Source organism: Bidens hawaiensis, unplaced genomic scaffold, assembly GCF_021521415.1.
Source record: "Bidens hawaiensis isolate Kalapana, Puna unplaced genomic scaffold, B.hawaiensis_p1.1 tig00071074_1, whole genome shotgun sequence".
NCBI classification, from domain to species: Eukaryota; Viridiplantae; Streptophyta; class Magnoliopsida; order Asterales; family Asteraceae; genus Bidens; species Bidens hawaiensis.
Window position 1 is genome coordinate 3,150 of NW_027502456.1, and position 21,047 is coordinate 24,196.

At 35.9% G+C, this 21,047-nt stretch overlaps 1 pseudogene; it reads left to right on the top strand.

The window, feature by feature from the left end:
- Nucleotides 1–13,790: 13,790 nt before the first annotated feature.
- On the top strand, nucleotides 13,791–16,031 carry LOC143605754 (L-type lectin-domain containing receptor kinase VII.1-like; annotated as a pseudogene).
- Nucleotides 16,032–21,047: the final 5,016 nt, after the last annotated feature.

The window sequence follows — 21,047 nt, forward strand, 5'->3', positions numbered from 1 at the left end:
TATAAAATCTTTTTAGTAATTTTTCTGTGTAAGTTTCTTGATGCATAAGGATCCCATCTTTAAGATATTCAATTTGTAACCCAAGACAAAACTTTGTCTTTCCAAGATCTTTAATTTCAAATTCTTGTTTCAAGTATTTAATTGCCTTCTGGAGCTCCCTGGAGTTCCAATTCTATTCAAGTCATTGACATATATAGCAATTATGACATATTCAGGTTCTGACCTCTTTATAAAAATAAATAGACATAGAGAATCATTTTTATAACCTTCTTTCAACAAATATTCACCAAGGCGATTATACCACATATGTCCAGACTGTTTTAGCCCATATAAAGATCTGTTTAATTTAATTGATAGATGTTCTCGAGAACTAGATTTAATCCTTCCGGAAGTTTCATGTAAATATTAGTATCAAGTGAACCATAAAGGTAGGCTGTCACAACATCCATTAGACGCATATCAATCCCTTCTTGTATTACCAGACTAATAAGATAACGAAACGTCGTCGCATCCATCACTAGAGAATACGTCTCCTCATAATCAATTCCAGGTCTTTGAGATAATCCTTGTGCTACCAATCGTGACTTATATCGTGTAATCTCATTTTTCTCATTACATTTTCGCACAAAGACCCATTTATATGTAACGGGCTTTACACCTTCAGGTGTACGGACTACAGGTCCAAAAACTTCTCGTTTCGCAAGGGAATTTAACTCTGTCTTAATCGCGTCTTTCCATTGTGGCCAATCATTTCTATTTTTACATTCATTGACAGATTTTGGTTCTTGATCCTCACTGTTTTCCATTACTTCTAGCGCTACATTATATGAAAAATTGTCATCGACGTCGACTATATTTCGGTTCCATACCTTTCTAGACATAATATAATTTATTGAAATCTCTTCGTTTTCAGGTACTTGAGGTTCTTCTGGAACCATTATGCCTAGTGTCTCTTCAAGAGACTCCTCTTCGGGAATTGCAGTTACCTTGACAAGACCATCTACATTATTTGCTCCCTTTTTCTTTCAAGGATTTTTGTCTTTAGAACCGATTGGTCTACCACGCTTTAGGCGTGCATTGGACTCATTACCAATACGAGGTTGTCCATCAGGGAAACCAATTTTTATTGGAGCATTAGCAGCTGGTATATGTGACCTAGTCACTCTCTTAGGTCAGTAAATGAGTCTGGTAATTGATTTGCTAATTCTTGTAAATGAATTATCCTTGAACTTCTATTTCACATTCTTTAGTTCGAGGATCAAGATGAGATAATGATAATTCATTCCAAATTATATTATTTTCCAGCTGTTTTTCATCTCCCCCTAATGTTGGGAAGGTTGTTTCATCAAAATGACAATCACCAAATTGAGCCGTAAATAAATCTCCTGTTGATGGCTGTAAATACTTAATGACAGATGGTGATTCATACCCAACATATATTCCTAACCTCCTTTGAGGTCCCATCTTTGTGCGTGTGGTGGAGCGATTGGAACATATACAGCACAACCGAAAATCCTTAGATGGGAATATTTGGTTCCTGACCAAAAACCAATTTTAATGGGGATGAAGTATGATAACTCGTTGGTCTGATGCGAATTAGTGTTACTGCACGTAAAATTGCATGCCCCCAACAAGTAACTGGTAGTTTTGGTTTCATAATCATTGGTCTTGCAACCATTTGAAGTCGCTTGATAGGCGATTCAGCAAGCCCCTTTTATGTATATACATGAGGTACAGGGTGCTCTACGCTTATCCCAATAGACATGCAATAATTATTAAATGACTGGGATGTAAATTCACCAGCATTATCCAATCGAATTTCCTTAATGGGGTGATCTGGAAAATGTGCTCTTAACCTTATCAACTGGGCAAGTAGTCGTGCAAATGCCATATTATGACTTGATAGTAAGCACACATGTGACCATCTAGTTGATGCATCAATTAGCACCATAAAATATCTAAATGGTTCACTAGAAAGGTGTATGGGCCCACATATATCCCCATGTATTCTTTCTAAGAAAGTAAGGCATTCAGTCCCCACCTTAATTGGTGATGGACGAGTAATCAACTTCTCATTTGAGCATGCAATACATGTAATGTCCTTAGTTTGAAGAAGCCTTTGGTTCTTTAAAGAGTGTCCACATGAATCTTCTATAATTATTCGCATTATTATTGAACCGGAATGGCCTAACCGGTCATGCCAAATCATAAAGTTTTCTTTGTCTATAAACTTCTTGTTTATAACCATATTAGATTCAATTGCAATAATTTTAGTGCAATACAATCCGGAGGCAAGTGCGGATAGCTTTTCTAATACATGCTTTTTACCCGATTTCATACTTGTGATTTGAAGGTACTTATTATGCCCCTCAGTTATTGTCTCAACATGATACCCATTTAGACGAATATCTTTAAAGCTTATTAGATTTCTTTGAGATAATGGGGAAAATAAAGCATTGTTAAATTTAAATTATGTTCTACCAGGTAACACAATATAAGCTTCTCCAAAACCTTCAATTAATTTTGTACTGCCAGATATAGTACTACGCTTGCCTCTTTTATAACTAAATTAGAAAAATAGTTCCTTTGCTTGAGAATCGTATGTGTAGTTGCACTATCTATTAAACATGTATCTTGACTATGAATAGGGAGTTTAGTTAACCGCTCCATATGCTTCAAAATAAAAAAAAATGAATTTGCATAAATAAAACATTTAAGATACTTCAAGCATAAAAATAAATATCCCAAAACAAAATGTCTAGTGTGCTTCAAAACGAAAACTTACACTGCATTCTTGAGTTTTTATTTAAGGGTTTGGAAAAGAAAATATAAGAAAATTTTCCTTTTTTCATTCTTGAGTTTTTTCATTAAAAGAAAAGAAAGAGAATGGAAAGAAAAGTTAGGGTTTTTTTTCTTCAAAACTTTCCACCCAAATATGGCCTGATTTGGAAGGAAAGTTTATAGTCATGCATAATATTACTAATTTACTCTATTTTTTTCCTTCCTATCTAACTCAATAATAAGGACATGATTGTAAAGTTATAATTTTTTCCTATCTTTTTCTTCCTATCTAACTCAAGAATGTAATTAACACTTTCTTTTCTATTCTTTTATTTTAACTCGAGAATGTCTTTTAAATATATAATTTCTTTTCCTTTCTTCCCCTATCTAATCTTATCATTTCTTTTCTTTGTATTTTAAACCCGAGAATGCAGTATTAATCTCAAATATAAAGTCTAAAAGAAACATCAAGCAAATAACAAAACTTAAATCAAATCATTCATATGTAAGGAAAGTTGCAACCATCCAGCTGGGTTGTATCAGCCAAAATATCACTAGAATCCAAATTGGTTGGATCAGTAAGAAAATCATCGCAATCCAATTTAGTTGCATCCTTAGTAAAATCACCAATATCCATGAGAGTTTCTTCATTAAGGTCTTTTTGACCACCGGTGATATCAACACTTCCATCATCATATGTGAAATTTGTCTTTATTTCTTTTCCTTTGCCTTTGATGGATTGTTAGTAAAGCTCCACCAAATGTTTGGGCGTACGACATGCACGAGCCCAATGATTATTACTTCCACACCGATGACATGCATTTGGTGTAGTTTCGCTTGTTCATCATTAGATTTCTTTTCATTATCATGCCACTTTTGGTGGGCTTTTGGGTTTCTAAACTGAACACAATGATGATTCCCCCGGTTATATCCACGTCCACGACCACGATGGTAATCACGACCAGGACCACGACCACGTCCACGTCCACGAATTCCACTTTGGCCATTATATGTTGCCATATTCGCTTCTGGGAATGGGGTTGTACCAGCTGAACGGGTCTCGTGATTTTTCATGAGGAGCTCATTGTTTTGCTCGGCCACAAGCAAACAAGATATGAGCTCAGAATACTTGGTGAAACCCCTTTCACGATATTGTTGCTGCAGCAACATATTTGAAGCATGAAAGGTGGAGAATGTTTTTTTCCAACATCTCCTTATCAGTAATATTTCACCACATAGAATCAGTTGTGACGTGATTCTAAACATTGCCGAGTTATACTCGCTTATATACTTAAAGTCTTGTAATCTTAAATGAATCCACTCATAATGAGCTGTCGGTAATATTACCGTTTTCTGGTGGTCATACCTTTCTTTCAATTTGATCCAAAGGACAAGTGGATCCTTAATAGTTAGGTATTCAGTTTTCAAAGCCTCAAGGATATGATGGCGTAAGAAAATCATGGCTTTTGCCTTATCTTGTGTAGTTGATTTATTCCCTTCTTTAATCGTATCATCAAGATCATTAGCATCCAATACCCATGACAAATAATTGTTTTTCCAGTAATATCAAGAGCTAAAAACTCAAGCTTTGCAAGATTCGTCATAATGGACTATAATACAGCAATAGATAAAGATTAATGTATGTAACTCAAATACTCAAATATAAAAAATAATAAACATTCATCACAAGTAAAGACAATTTTACAATATATTGTATGCTTGTTATGGCATATTGATTCTTATATCAAGATATCAATTCGTTCACAGAAATATAACATTTTTTCTAATTGAATGTGTATATAGTTACAACTAATAATAAAATATTATCATTAGACAAGTTATTATTATTATAGTATTATAAAAACTAGAACCAGAGCTATTAAAATAAATATTAATAATAATAGAATATATCATATCAGAAAATTATTTGCTGGAAAACTAAATCCAAGTTATAATAATTGTTTAAATAATAACACTATTGTGTTTTAAGATTAAAAACTATTAGGATTAAAGATCACCGTTCCATTTTGTTTTCTATCATACATTAAGGGTTAATGTTTCTATAATTTTTTTTATTGTCTAGCCCTTTTTCGTATATATTAATAAGGATCAATAAAACATGACAGTTAAATATTATATTGCACACAATAGTTTGATTAATCTGAATGACGACTTGAGTACCATGAAAAAAAAAAGAATGTTGTAGAATAGTTTGGTCGAACATACCTTATGATATGCAATCCAACCCCAAAAGCAAGTCGTGCTGATAACGTGTTTTGTAACAAGCCTACTAGTAAGAAAATGAGAAGAGAATTAGGGAGAAAATAAGAGTTTATTATTAATTTGTGTATCATGCAATGAAATAACAAAAGATATTTATAAGGGGAGGAAAACTTAAGGAACAAGCTAAACTATATTTAGTAGTTGATAATTATAATAAAAACACAATAATATCTATATTCATAATAAAAAAATATGATTTATTTGAAAATAAGAAAGAAAATGTAGTGTTTTTTTTTAGTGTAATTATAAAGAAAGAGATAGAAATACTAAGAATACTCAAGACAAAAATGTTTTTACATTGTTGTGTCGGGTTAGGTTATAATAGGACGTATACTTTTTGTAGGAAGGATAAGAAGTAATCTTGTCAATTGATTTTGAATATGAAGGGTTAATATTAGTTTAGATGGAAATCAAGTGTAAACATAAGGGGAAGAGCATAAAAGGAATAACACATTTGTTGACTTTCTCTCTCCACATTCAAGGTGCATGCCAAATTCCCCTATTATTTAAAACGTCCTTAACTTTTTTTTACGACGTTTTATTGAAAAACAAATTCACCATAATAACGAGTGTCTTTTTATCTTTTATATGAGTACCATATTGTTATATAAAAATTAAAAAAAATTGGTGGGTTTTTACAAATTGTGTTTTACCAAATTGTGTTTTACAAAATTGTGTTATACAATAGTATTTTTCATTGTGTTTTTTACATTGTGTCATACAATTGTGTTTTTTATCGTTGTGTTTTTTTTTCATAGTGTTTTTTCCATTTTGCTTTTACATTGTGTTTTTCATAGTATTTTCCATTGTGTTTTTTCGGACTTTTTCGACGAGGTGGGTGGCGGTGAGCAGTGGACGGTGGAGTGGTGGTGGTGGTTGTAGAAGATGATTAAAGATGTAATTGGGTTTTATGTAAGTGGGTTTTTGAAATTAATGTAATTAAATGGGTTTTGAGTTAAAATAAGTGAGTTATGATATTGAAGTGTTAGCCTGTAATACCCTCTTTTCTAGCATTTTTAGAAAAATCAAACTTCTTATTTGAACATAACCTTTATTGTGTCTATCCCTAAAAATGTTCTTTTGTCTGTTATGTAGATGATGATATGAATCAAATTGGAGTATCAACTTTTTTTACTTGCATGGATCATGCATTATTATCGAACAAAAGTATTAAGTCTCTTGAATTTTTTTTTGCACAAGACGATTTGATGTTTACCTTATTTTTCTTCTCTTTTTGGATTTGAAATTCGATGATTATCTTAGGGACAAGGAGATCGAATATGTCGTCCATGGAATATGTCAAAAATGATTCCTGTTGAGCTGCATTATTGAACCGACGAAAAACTAACCAAAATCAATTATGACAAGACCATTACCGGTCACTTCACAACAATATATTTTTTCAATAACTGAAAGTTTATTAAAAGGGACAAATTAAATTATATTCTATTGAAAAACTAGGTTTTATGAAACTTGGTCAGAAAAAAAAAGTGTGTGAAGATCATTCACATTTAATTAAAAAAAAACCATCGATTTTGACCAAGTTTATACATTCAAGATTCAGTGTCATCTTTCTTTGTTGCTTTTAATCTTTGTGAAGAAACACAAGTCCGAACCTACATTTACCTCAGATGTGAGTCTACTGAATAACGACGAGGTCAAATCCGAACTAACTGCCTGCAAAACATAACACCGTGAGTCGCGTCACAGGAAGGACACGATGGGGGGTCTTCCCGTAACCATCCTCCGGTATGAGAATAAGTACAAGTATTGATCGGAATAATCGATACGAATACAAGTGATTGCGTAAGACGTGAGGGAGTGAATGAATACCTGAAGAAAATAATCTTGGTATTTATAGCCGAATGTAAGGGAAGGTGATTGGTGGAATTGTCACTATCAAGATTATTCCCTTCGCCCGAATGAACATGTGTCGAGCCTATACAGGATGCGACAGCCTTGTCACGGTTATGGGATGGCCATTACTGGGCACTTTTGTGGGATGGCCATTACGTGTCCAGGTGTCATCTTTCCATTGGTCGATGTCGCTATCAGGGGGTATTGAGGGAATTTTCTAGAAGTAGTCTGTTACAACTGTTCTTCCATATCACATGGGGATCATACGCGTGATAAGTCCTTTGTGTGGTTTGCGGGTTCCTCCCGCGGATGCTCATTGGTAATCCGTGGGTTGTGGTGGAGACCTGTAAAGCGTGCCTTTGGAACCGCGGGTGACTTTATTAGTCTTGTTATCATGACTGCCAATGTTATGGTCGCGGGTTCTTTTCGCGGATGCTCATTGGCAATCCGCGGGTTGTATTAGGGATCCGTGTGTAGTTTTACTACCCTACCTCTATACTTTGATAAACCAATCTTCTAGTGACATTTATATCACTACCGACTTGTTCAATAAAAACCAAAAGATCCTTGGACACATTGACATTTTTCATTGTTGTAATTCTGTTTATCAAAACATGACTACAATCTACAGGTACTCAAAACAGCCATAAGGTCCCCATAAATTGACCTAAAAATTTTCATCTCCACTAGGCTGGTTGTGGTGGAGATAGTTATCAAGCGTTATGGCTGATGTGGCAACCCTTTAACACCGGCTACATCGTGCCAAGGCGTTAAGGGGTGAGACGCTATGGAGGTTTAGTTAACTTGGTAAGACAAAGTGTAGTGGGACCGCAATTGAGCAATAGGGGCGATAATTTGGAGAAACAACCCCCCCCCCCCAGGCGATAAGAGGTGCGGGTCGACGAATATTTGTTACCGATTGAAGGTAAAATTCGTGAAATACCGGTACCGTACCGATCCCGAAACTCAAAACTTTGGTAGCGATTTGGTACCGATGGTACCGGTTCGGTACAAATACCAAATTTGCTCATCCCTATATACACATATACACTCTTCTTCTCCAATTTCATCTCCAACATTTTCAATCTTTCATACAAAAATACCACATTTTTTCTCCAAAAAATATACACTCTTCTTCTCCAATTTCATCTCCAACATTTTCAATCTTTCATACAAAAATACCATATTTTTTCTCCAAAAAACCTACAAAATGAATCATAAAAACAACCCAAACCACCCGTTCCCCCCTTTCGGGCAATACCATGCTCCGCAAAACCAACCAAACCAACCGAATCCACGAAGCCTAAACTTTCCATGACTCCGTTTCGGCCAACACCCTACTCTGCAAAACCAACTTCCCGAACAACGGAAACCAACCGAACCTAAACTATCTATTTCTTTTTCCCGACCTAAACTTAAACATGTACGCCAACTTCCTTAGCCACCAAAACCCCATGCCGGTGTTCGGGTCTAGCCAACTGGAGCCGGAGCTAGAGACTCAATCGGCACAGGCCTCCGGTTCAACCCGAAAGGCGACCTGTAAACATAAAAAGAAGGAACCGGGGGAACCAGCGGCGTCACGTGAGTACTTAGCGTGGACGGAGGAGGAGGAAGTAGCTCTTACACAAGCTTGGATCGCCATTTCGGAGGATCCAAACGTTTGCAAGTTATTAATATTAAGTATTTATTTAACTTTATTTAGTATTTATTTAAAATTAATATTAATTGTGAAAATAATTTTAATTTTAGCAAACTATCAAGCCGCTGGAATATTTTGGAAAAAAGTATTTGAAGTGTGGCTCAAGAAACGGGCAAACCGGTTGAATAACGGGGTAAAGAAGCGGTTCAAGTCCATTGGAAGATCGTAAACCAAGAATGCCAAAAATATGATGGGATACAACCGATTAAAGGGATCCGGTTGGCGTAGCGGGCAAAACGATGCCAACTTCCAATCTCGAGGGTTAACCGACTTTCAAACTCAAGGAAAACCGGAAGGGCGGCAAGGGAAGGCGTTTAAGTATTTACTTCGTAGGAGAAACTTCGGGTTTGCCCAAAATAGAATGGGACACTCACCGTTCTGATCGCTCGACGATCCGGCGCATCATCACGGGCAACAAAACGGTCGAAAACCTCGTCTTCGACAAATCCGAGCACACCTGCAACACCTTCCGATGCTCGTTACTCCCCCTCGTTGACGAAGACGAGGATGACGCGGTTAATTTAGGGGACGACGATGTACAAGAGTTGGCTCGACCCCTCGGGAGAGGAAGAAAAAATAATGCAAAAATGTGGAGGGTTCGTCGTCGACACGAGCCGATGTGGGGGCCAACGAAGAACTAAAGTGTCTAAACGATATGTTCGGTCGTTTCGAAACCCAAAACGTGGGAACGTACCGCTACCTTCCAACATAGCAACGAAACCAATGAACAGGTTGCCAGTCTATTTGAATTGCGGAAAATGGGATGAGACTATGAGTTCCTCGTCTAAAACGGGTTTAACGAAGAGGTTGCATTATTGGAAGAAGGACGAGTACAAGAAATACACGGATTTTACAACCTAAGAAATTACTTTTTAGTTTTATTGTTTTTTTTTTGTTATGAAATATTTTTTAGATTTAATGTATTTTATTTATTTATTTAATTTTAATGTAGTTTTTAGTTGTTTAATTTAATTATAAAAAGAAAAGGAAAAAAAAGATGATATGACGATGTAATGGGACTACAAAACCATTACACCCACAAAACAAAAATTTTATTTGCTACTGGGCGTCACATGTCACTTAATATCTAGTTAAACCAATCACACCTTTTTCTTTTATTTAATATCTAGTTAAACCACAACGGTTGAATTAGTTAAATCCCTGCTTCCTATGTGACAGTGACGTAACGATATAACCAACTAAAATTTTAACCTCCCACAACAATCAGCCTTAGGTTGAATACAAAAACAGCATCATGGGCATATACTATTATCATGGCATACCGATCATGCTGACTTGTTTAATCCCATCAAAAACACAAATTTTAAGTTTAAGTACCAATGAAGTAATTGTCCTAGTAGTAAACTGGTTAAGTGTGCACAAGTATGAATAATAACGGATCATGGAGTTGGGACATGTATAATATTAGGACTTAAGATTTGACTAAACCATCTTTAAGGCCTCATCAGATTAACCATTTTGTACACGTACAAGCTACAATAATAGATCATCATAAACTCATTGGCCTGTTTAATATTTTTATTTAATCAATTGGATACGTCGGCTCGTTTCATCTTCATATATCTTTTATATTTTATTGAATGATATGCTCCACCTTTGACCCGCTATATACCCTATAAATAATAATCGGACCTGTTAATGTGTTTCACTTTTATAATCTTTTAACTACCAGGACTGTTGATCCCTTGCATGCATATATATATATATATATATATATATATTACATTATTCTCTTAAAATACTAGACCCATTGAACCGTTTTAACTTTTTCAAACTTTATTAACAACTGTGCTTTTTAATCTTGGGTGACGACTTAAAAAGCAAAGCTATGCTTAAGCAGTGGCGTAGTCAGGATTTTTTTTTTCTTTCGGGTTCAGAAATTTTCGTGGAACAAAGACTAATTGTCGATCACCAACCTTCGTGTTTTTATGTCCGGTTCGGTTAAACGGTTCGGGTCGAGTCACATAATAAAATTAGCAAAATCAAATTAAAATGAAAAACTTAATTAAAATGCATAGATCCATATTAAAAGTCAATAATAAAAATTCATGAAAGTTGTCATCAACCGGGCCTCACTTTTTGAAACGTTTCCATTACATCATCTATCGAATTTGGCTTAAATGCTGCGAAAGTGTCAATCCTGTATTTTGTTTTAATTAGCTGATTAGGTTTAAATGGTTACAGGTTATGCTAAATGATTATGGGTTTATGATTATAGAATAAATGTTGTGGGCTTAACAAGTTGTTTTTAATTGAAATGTGGGTTAATGTTCGTTGTCAAGGTTTCTAAGGGTTCGGTGTAAAGGTTTCTAAGGGTTCGTTACCGAAATTTATACGGGTGCAATGTCAAAAGACACACATATATAAAACTAAAAACATTTTTGTACGGGTTCGGTTGAACCCGTTCTCCTTTACCTGCTTACGCCCCTGTGCGGTTGTGCTTAAGAAAATAATTGATAATTTGGTTATATAACGATTTCGCTTCAAAATTCAGAAAACTAACGAATAAGTATAATACTTAGGCACTGAGCTAATCGAGGAGATTGCGTACTCATACTTACACCAACTAGACAAAGACAAAGGTAAACGGGTTAGAAAGGGTTCAAACTTATGCAAATGCATAAGTTCGGTTATGCTTGAGTTACAAGCCCCATAAGTAATGCATAGAAGTATTTTGATTGGCCAAACATATGGCAAACAAGCATAGGTGTTCAGTGGGAAAGTTTGGACGAAAATGTCGAGAGGGCTAGACGAAAATACGTATAAAAAAATTCATGATTGGAGGCGGTGGATTCAAATTTTTATACGAAAGTAAATAAATTTACACTATTGAGCAAAAAACAGAGAGGGTCGAGGACCCGTGGTCCTAAAAAAGCTTCCCCGATGCAGGTGTTTGTTCCTACTATTAGACCTAAATTCCACCATTAAAGCTTTGATTTTGGTGTTGACCCTAAATTCCACCACCAATTTTAAATTATTTCATTTCTATTGTAAAGACATGCATCTTTTATTCAAGTAACTAGTTTTTTATCCGGCGTGTTGTGTCGGAACAGGCCGGTAAAATTCGGGCGGTGGTAAAACCTAAGCACTGAGACGGTAAGTCAATGCGAATACGGTCGGTTTTCGTTACGCGTGTTTTTGTGCCGGTACAAAAACTAAAAATAAAACAAAAGTTATAAAAATTAAGGGGGAGCAATGAGGCAGCGTCGGTCAGTAAAACTCAAGCGTTGGTAAAACCCGATCGTTGTTGATCCCGTGCATTAAGGCGATCAGTCTATGCAAATTTGGGCGGTTTACATCACGTTTTTTATGGTACCGAAACTAAAACAAAAAAAATCAAATTTGATTAGTTTTCATTATGATACTGGAACTAAAACAAAACAATAACAAAAAAAAACAAAAAACAAAAAATGTTTTCCACTGCTAAGGTGTCACAAAGTGGCCCAATAGGGTCCTTGCGACACCAAAGTTCTATAATAATAATAATAATATCCTAGTTTATTTATACGCTTAATTTGATTATTTATAAACCACCATCAATTAAAAAAACTATCTTAAAATCTGACCAATGTTGCAACGCCACTTAAGCTTTACCCAGAATTCATGATGGAGCACTTCTTTTAATCACCCTAATCTTAAAAATGAATTATTTTTTGCCAAACCCACTAAGAAACATTAATGTTGATCTTGAAAAACAAACTCTATGGAAGAGAGAGAATGGGCTAGTAATACCCGAAATCATCACCCGCAAAAGGAATTGAGAGGGATGGTGATGATGTACCAAAGGTGCCCGAGCCCACCCCACCACCCTTTCACGATGTTCAATTTCCAACCTTTGGTTTAAATCAACAAATTTAAAGTTACCAATAAAAATATTTCAATATTAATCTACACATGAACACTAACTATATTGTATTTTCGTTAAAAATGTTCTATTTATTATTTTCTGCTTCCGCTAAGTAGGATAAAACATCGCATTTCAAAACCGTAACTAATATAATATAACATTTATAAAACATACTAGAAGACTACACGCCACTTTGATTTGATCATATATGAACATTTAATAAGTGATTTTCATAAGTAAAAATATGTATAACTGAAATCGTCCAAACTAAACACCCATTTAATTAGAACTTTTAAAACTAAACACTGCTAAAACTAAGTGTCGGATACTAGAATACTAGACTCTCTCCAACACATGTATGTGTGCTCGCCCCTCGCCTATGTGGCACCCGCATATTGGAAGGGTGGCGTTGAGGTCTCCATGCATTTGATGCTCCGTTTTTGGCTATGATGCCACTCGTGATCTATTATATTTTTTACTTTTTTTTTTGGTTGACAATTAAAACAAATAAATATTAAAAGTATGTTTCATGTGGAAACTGAAAATAATGAGTATGAAGTGGTAAAAATATGTTTGTGAAAGATAAAATAAAAGGCTTATACAATATTCCCGACTAGACCTACGTTTGAGAATAATTGGCTATTGCATTTTAAGCACTGTCCAACACAATTTTTTTTTAAAGTGATGTATATTTGAGGTTGGTAATCACTTGAGGGGTTGACCTTTTTTTCTTTCATTACAAATAGGGTAGTAGTAGTTGATGTTGGTGAATAGTTATTTAGGTTTAGGTGTGTAAAAAATAGTCAGAGAATGTAAAAATGGTGTCAGATTGAAAACCTTAAATTTGTACTTGATATTGGCGAATAAACTTAATTTGCACTTTTTACTAGCGAATACGTTTACCAACCCATCTTTATTCCCCAATATCAAATGACATTAGGCTTATTCGCAAATATTAAAAGCAAGTTAAAGCTTCTGATCCGACATTTCTTTTATATTCGTGGACTTCCCTTACACACCTAAACCCAAATACTTATACACCAAAAACTACTACTACTACCACCACTACCGTATTTATTAAAAAAAAAATCAATCCCCAAGTAATTACCAAGCCTTAAATATGCCCCCACTTAAAAAAAATTCTCCAAACACAGTATGAAACTATACATTTCGTTAAGAGAAAAGAATAAAATAAAGATATAGAAAGACTTTATAAACTTGGCTTTGAAAACCAGACACACAGAATGACCAGGTAGATGTGTACATCCGTACAAGTCACCACTGTATAGTACGACATCATTGAAGTTAAAACCCACGAACAATCTACACATACACACAGTAATAATAATAATAATAATAATAATTAACAGGTCAACTTCCACCTCCCACCTTTCCTTCCTAGTCCACCATTTCCATTTCCATGCTCACCACCGCCTGCAATTCTCCTTCAATCCCACCATCATGAACCACCACCTCCTGTTCCTCATCACCCTCCTCCTCCACCTATCACCACCCTCCTCCGCCGTGGACTTCATCATCAACTCCTTCAACTCCACCACCATCAACCTCTACGGCAACGCCACCATCCAATCCAACACCCTCACCCTCACCAACTCCACCCCTGGCCAAATCGGCCGTGCTCTTTACCCACACAAACTCCCCACCAAAAACAACTCATCATCTTCATCCATATTACCCTTCTCAACCTCTTTCATCTTTGCCATGGCTCCCACCCGCAACGTCCTCCCCGGACACGGCTTTGTCTTCATTTTCACACCCCGTGTTGGGATCAACAACACAATCTCAGCTCAAAACCTCGGCTTGTTTAGCCGACAAGTCGATGGCAATTCCAGCAACCACGTCTTTGGAGTCGAGTTCGATATCTTTAGGAACGAAGAGTTTCAAGATATTAGCGATAACCATGTTGGGATTGATGTCAATTCGTTGACATCGGTTAACTCGTCTGAGGCCGGGTATTGGGACGATGGGGGGTTTCGGGTTTTAAGGCTTAATAGTGGGGAGAATTATCAAGTGTGGATTGATTATAAGGATTTTGTGATTAATGTGAGTATGGCGCCTGTCGGTGTGAGGAAGCCTGCCAGGAGTTTGATTAGTGTTCCATTGAATCTTTCGGATGTTTTCGAAGATGCAATGTATGTGGGATTCACTGCTTCGACCGGGCAATTGACTCAGAGTCATAAGATTTTGAGTTGGAGCTTTAGCAACTCTAATTTTTCATTGAGTGATCGTTTGATTACTGAAGGATTGCCTTCTTTTGTGCTTCCTGGTGAGTGTGTTTATAAGTCTATAGGGTTTATTGTAGGGTTGACTTTAGGGGTGTTCTTTGTTGTGGTGAGTTGTGGTGTGGTTGGGTTTGTCTGGATCAGAAGAAAGAGGAGATTAGCGAAAGAGAAAGCGGATATGGAAGATTGGGAATTGGAGTATTGGCCTCATCGAATTCCATTTCAAGAAATTGATGTGGCAACAAAGAGTTTTAGTGAAGAAAATGTGATTGGAATTGGTGGTAATGGGAAGGTTTACAAAAGGGTTGTTGGTGGCACGGAGATTGCGGTTAAACGAATCAGTCATGACAATAACGATGGTGTTCGTGAGTTCTTGGCCGAGGTTTCAAGTCTTGGAAGGTTAAAACATAAAAGCTTAGTTGGATTAAGAGGATGGTGTAAGAAAGAAAAAGGTAGTTTGATCTTGGTTTATGACTATATGGAAAATGGGAGTTTGGACAAAATGTTGTTTGAATCCAAAGATAACAGAATCTTGAATTTTGAGGAAAGAATGAAAATCTTGAAAGATGTAGCGAATGGTATATTCTATCTACACGAAGGGTGGGAAGCGAAGGTGTTACATAGAGACATAAAGTCGAGTAATGTGTTACTTGACAAAGAAATGAATGCAAAGTTAGGCGATTTTGGGTTAGCTCGTATGCACCATCATGGTGAAGTGGCTACCACGACTCGGGTGGTGGGAACCGCAGGGTACCTTGCACCCGAAGTGATCAGAACAGGCAGAGCCTCAACACAAACGGATGTTTTTAGTTTTGGGATTCTAATTCTTGAAGTTATGTGTGGAAAACGACCCATAACGGAAGGAAACATCCCTTTGGTCAATTGGGTGACCGAGTTAATGCAAAAGGATAAACTTTTTGAGTCTATAGATGAGAAGCTAATGGCTAAGGGGTGATCTAGACCGTGAGGAGGTCGAAATGGTGCTATATTTGGGAGTATTGTGTGCGCACCCGGATGCAAAAATGAGGCCAACAATGAGACAAGTTGTTAAGGCTTTAGAAGGTAAAAACAAGGATGGAGTAGGTGAAGGTGAAAGGGAAGATATGGAAGTTCACTTATTAGAAAGGGCGAAATCTCAAAATCTGTGGTCAAAATATGCAGAACTACTTAGTGCGGATTCAAAATCAGTTTATTCACATCCAACATTTGGGGAGATTAAAGTTGGGATTTCTTCTTCTATGTCAATTTCATCATCTGATATTGTAGAGGGTAGATGAGTTTGATATTTGTATAGAGATATTATACATGAAAAAGTTGTTTTTTCTTTTTTTAATGGTTTTGTGATATGGGTTTGTTTTGTTTTGATATCTATTCATTTTATTTAAATTTTTATGTTGTGTGTAGATATGTTTGTTTAGACACATGCCAATGATGCCATTAATGTGACAGTTTCTTGAGTTTTATTTGTATATTGTATATTTGAGTATGCAATTGTTTAAAGGCCTTACCAGTGACGGAGCCAGGAATTTTTTCGTATGGGTTCGGGATTTTTCGGTACTCGATTTTTTTCCGCCATCAAAGTTTTCGGGCCTAACGGGCAGTCATTCGGCCAAATAAATAAAACGCAATATCGCTATTATATCAAATTCCCAATATATAACAAAAACGACGACAAACTAGCTAAAGAACACGGCATTGTTGTCTCTCTCTAAAATTCAAGTCTTTGTTTTTTCGACGGGGAACGGTGAAATGTTTCCAGAGATTTCGTGATATTGGGTTCACTCATTGAAAAATAATAGGTTCGCTCGTTAAATCATACCTATAAGTTATATATGAAACCGGAAAATGACCGGGTTCGGCCGAACCCGGTGTGGTGTATGTGGCTCCGCCACTGGGCCTTACAACTTTAACATTCTACCCTCCTTCACTCGGTATAGTACTAATCGCGATTAATCAGAATTAATCAAAATTAATCGGGTAATCGTCCTTAAAAGTTAGATGGACTCTATTAAAGATGCTCTTTTGCAGATGCTAGATGTTGCTATAATAAGATTAACTAAACTAAACTAATAATTGAAGATTAATAATTATCTTATAAGTTATAATAAAATATGAAAAGAATAATCGGGAATTTATTTGATAAGTCAAACATTTAAAAAGTAATAGTTTGAAAACATGTGATTGTTTGGATTTTTGTTCGGCTGGAGGCAGCTAATGGAGGAATAATCAAAGCCGTGTTGGTTAAGTATTGATTGTGTTGGATATATTAATACGTTATTAAGTAATGGTTTACGTCATACACACCTATACGGCTATATACAACATACATACACACACATGACACAAATATGCAGAAAGTGAATACGGTGTTGTTATGCATCCAATCTTACACGCAAAACTTACCAAAATTGCTTAGTTTTGATAAAAATCCCTAAAATATAAACCAAATCTCTTGATTTCTAAACCATTTCCATCTGTACGGATCTTTCTTCTTGCTACCCCAACATCGATACCTATTCCATTATTTCTGTATTTTTCCAAAATCCTTCTAAAGTTTAGAGTGAAAAATTTGGTATATGGCTATGCAAGTTATTATTATGAAGAATTTCTTAACCTATAATTAATCAGTTGAACCTTCATGATTAATTCCAATTCTTACTTATAATTAATCAGTTGAACCTTCATGATTAATTCCAATTCTTACTCAAAGCTCAAGCTCGGCTCGTTTAGTTTACACAGAGCTCGAGCTCGGCTCGTTTCGAGCTCTATTTTCAAAGCTCGAGCTCGGCTCCTGAGTAGATTTTCAAGCTCGAGCTCGGCTCGGGCTCGGGCTCGGCTCGTTTGCTATATATTAAATATTTTTAATATAATTATAATTATTTTTATATATTTTTTTCTATTATAACTTTATGTATAAAATAATATGTATTATTTAGTTATTTTTATTTATTTTTTATAACATTATATATATTAATTAATAATTATTAAATATATATTTTAAAAAAATTGTATAAATGATAGGCTCGTTTAGGCTCGTGAGCCGGCTCGAGCTCGAAAAGTGAAGCTCGGGCTTGGGCTCGTTTATTAAACGAGCTTATTTTTAGGCTCGGGCTCGATTAAGCTCGGCTCGATCGAGCTTTTTAACGAGCCGATCTCGAGTAGTGATGGTTGGGTAAAAGTTAGTTATTATTATATATTAATTGGTTATATTTAGGTAAATAAATGAGTGAACATTGGTACTTCAAGCGTTATTATGTGTTTTCAGGGACTTGGAAGTTAATGAGCTTATCGGGGATCTTTACGAGCTTGGAACGAAGATTTAGAAGTGAGAGATTGGAGGTGCACGCATCACGAGGCAGTAAAGAGAAGAAAATAATTATTTTGGTTAATTTGCATATTCGCGCGACGCGGAAATGCTTGATAGACAACTTCGCGTGACGCGAAGTTGCAAAATTCTGAGCCTGACTATTTTGTCCTTCACGCGACGCGAAGATGAAGCCCATGACAACTTTGCGCAACGCGAACTGCCTTAAAACCGAAAAAATCTAGGTTTTTTCCTATATAAACCCACTAACCTCACATTCGGACTATTACGACTTCCAGAGGCAAAGTAGGGGTTCTAGGGTGATTTTACACCATTCCAAGGCCTCCGATTACTTCCGGGTTTGCATGTTTATCAAAGATAAGTATTTTGCATAATATGTCAATGTTCGGCTAAACTTTTGTGTTCGTTCTAGGTTAAGGTTTTGTGTAATTCTCCTTAAGACCAGATTCATTGTGCTTAATGTTATGAATTTGATTTAGTTCATTGCTTTTATCTTGTTCAATTGTTTCTTGGTTGTTTAACAATTTGTGTTTGCAATTATTGATTAGTACATCACTTGTTTGGTTTTGTTCATCAACACTTAGGGTTAGTCTCTTGTGTCATTGAACTATTAATCATCAACTATTGTCACTTAATTAGTTTTCATAAAACTTAAATCGGTAATTGTGTAGATCGAGTTCAATTGTGTCAACAATTCGGTTAAGGTATCGTTTGTCATCACAATCAAACTAATAGGTCTAGTAATTACTACGCAATCAATATAAGTGAATCTTGGATTAAGTTGAAGAACACATTAATCGAACCTAGAATGAATATTTTTCATTAATATTGTTTACAAATCGTTTTTAAGTAATCGTTTAGTTTTAATTAATCTTTTTCTAAAATTGCTTGACATCGACTGTCCGCTTTAGTTTAATAATTAATTTAGTAATATTAAATTAGCACTTTCCTTGAGTTCCTGTGAAGACAACCTTACTTACCCGTACTAGTTATAGGTATTTAAGTATTTAAAATTGATTGTTTGAGTAGACCACGGCAGCCTACGTCAAATTGCTCACGACTAGCTCAGCTCATTTGCACCCTTAGTCACAACCACCATCGCTTTCTCCAAGCGCCCCTTAACCCACCGTCGTCGTCTCCATTTCACCATCACCACGCCGGGAGAGTAAGAAAGAGGCACCAACACTTTTCCAACGACTTCGCTCCACCTTCGATGACAAAGAGAAAAACAAGAGTGAGAGAGAGAGAGAGAGAGAGAGAGAGAGAGGTCACCACTCACCACGGTGGTGATGCTTCATACGCTCAGATTCATTCCGTGTACCAGAAACTCACTCTGGTTAATTGATTTCAGAAATTATCGATTAGATTTGGGTTGATTTGAATAGAATTGATGCTAATGTTCATGCTAATGTTGATTGAATTTAGGAATGGCATCCGAATAAGTGCGCGAACAAGCCATCGCTCGCCGGAGAAGCTAATCGGAGGTGTGTTAAGGTGATTTAGTTTAGTTGATGGTTTGAGTTGAATTTGAATTTGATTGCAATTTGTTGTTGTAGTGTTATCGAATCAGACAAAGAAGTCGATGTATGACGCCAGAGTTCTTGATTTTTTCGATGACATTGATGAGCATGAAGCACGAATCTTTTTCCAAAATATCTAGATATATTTCTACTTGATGGATAATATTATATTATAAAATAATATATTTAGAGAGAATACCCATTGTGGTGGTGGTGAAGGAGGTGGAGGTGGTGGTGATGGTAGTGGTTGTAGAGATAGAGGTGGAGGTGGAGATGGAGGTGGATGGAGGTGGAGTGGAGGTGATAAAGATGGATGGATGCGAACGGAATGTTTCAAAACTACAGGGACGCAATACGAACTTTTGAAAGGGCATATAGTAATTTCACGTCCCCCACTGATCGATTGAAGGTCAATCAAAATTATTTGTAAAAATTACCTTTACTAGCAACAACAAGTAAAGCGTCAAATCCACAGGGAATCAGTGGAAAATGCTAATCGAGTTTATCATCTAATAGTAATTATAGGCGGACAAACGATGTCAAACAAGCTTTCGAAAGTGGTTTGATTATGAACTACTTTGGAAAACAAATAACTTTAATCTGTAAACAGTTATGACAAATATAACAAAACCCTAGGTTTCAGGTCACGAAGCATATTGGATAAATTAATTAAACATATTCGGAAATTACTTTGTTTAAATAAATAATCAAAAGCCTATGTATTTGGCCCTGCTGATTATCAGAACTTAATCCGAATGATTGACATTACTGAATAATAATTTAATTGATTACCAGTTCTTGATTTTGATGAATGTGATTAATTCAATAGTTAAAGATAAATAGGTCAATGACGATAAGAACTCAATCCTAAATGTTGATAACCTAAATCAATTAACTGATAAAATCTCAAGACATTCAATTACGAAAAACGGCTCAACCGCACAAACAAATATAAAGATTTAACTAACCGAATGGTTAACCAAATCCAAAGTGATGGCTAAATCAATAAACTCCAACTACAAACATAACCCTACGGCCGGAGATGGTTACGATAGCTTTAGCCTTGCATATGCATCTTAAAAATCTTGATTATTGGTTGGAAGGGTGAAGGCATGGATGATTGTTGTGATTGGAGGATGCTAAGATGGTGGATAATGGCCTAAAAATTGTCTAAGTGTGATAGGGTATGAAGAATAATCGACCTAGGGTTTTAGATGGGCTTAAATATGGAAGAAAATCCTTAAAAAACGATGTTACACACCATGCCCACCATAAGCTATGGTGGACTTCACCCTTATAATGGTTGGATTCTGGATTACGACAAGGTTACAGCACAACAATCCCTATCTCCACCGTAAGCTACAGTGAAGCCACCATAGCTTACGATGGACTTAACACCAAACTCTCATTTTATTGATGCTTACTCACCATTCCGAACCCCCGATTGCTTTATTTTATCCACAACTTGATT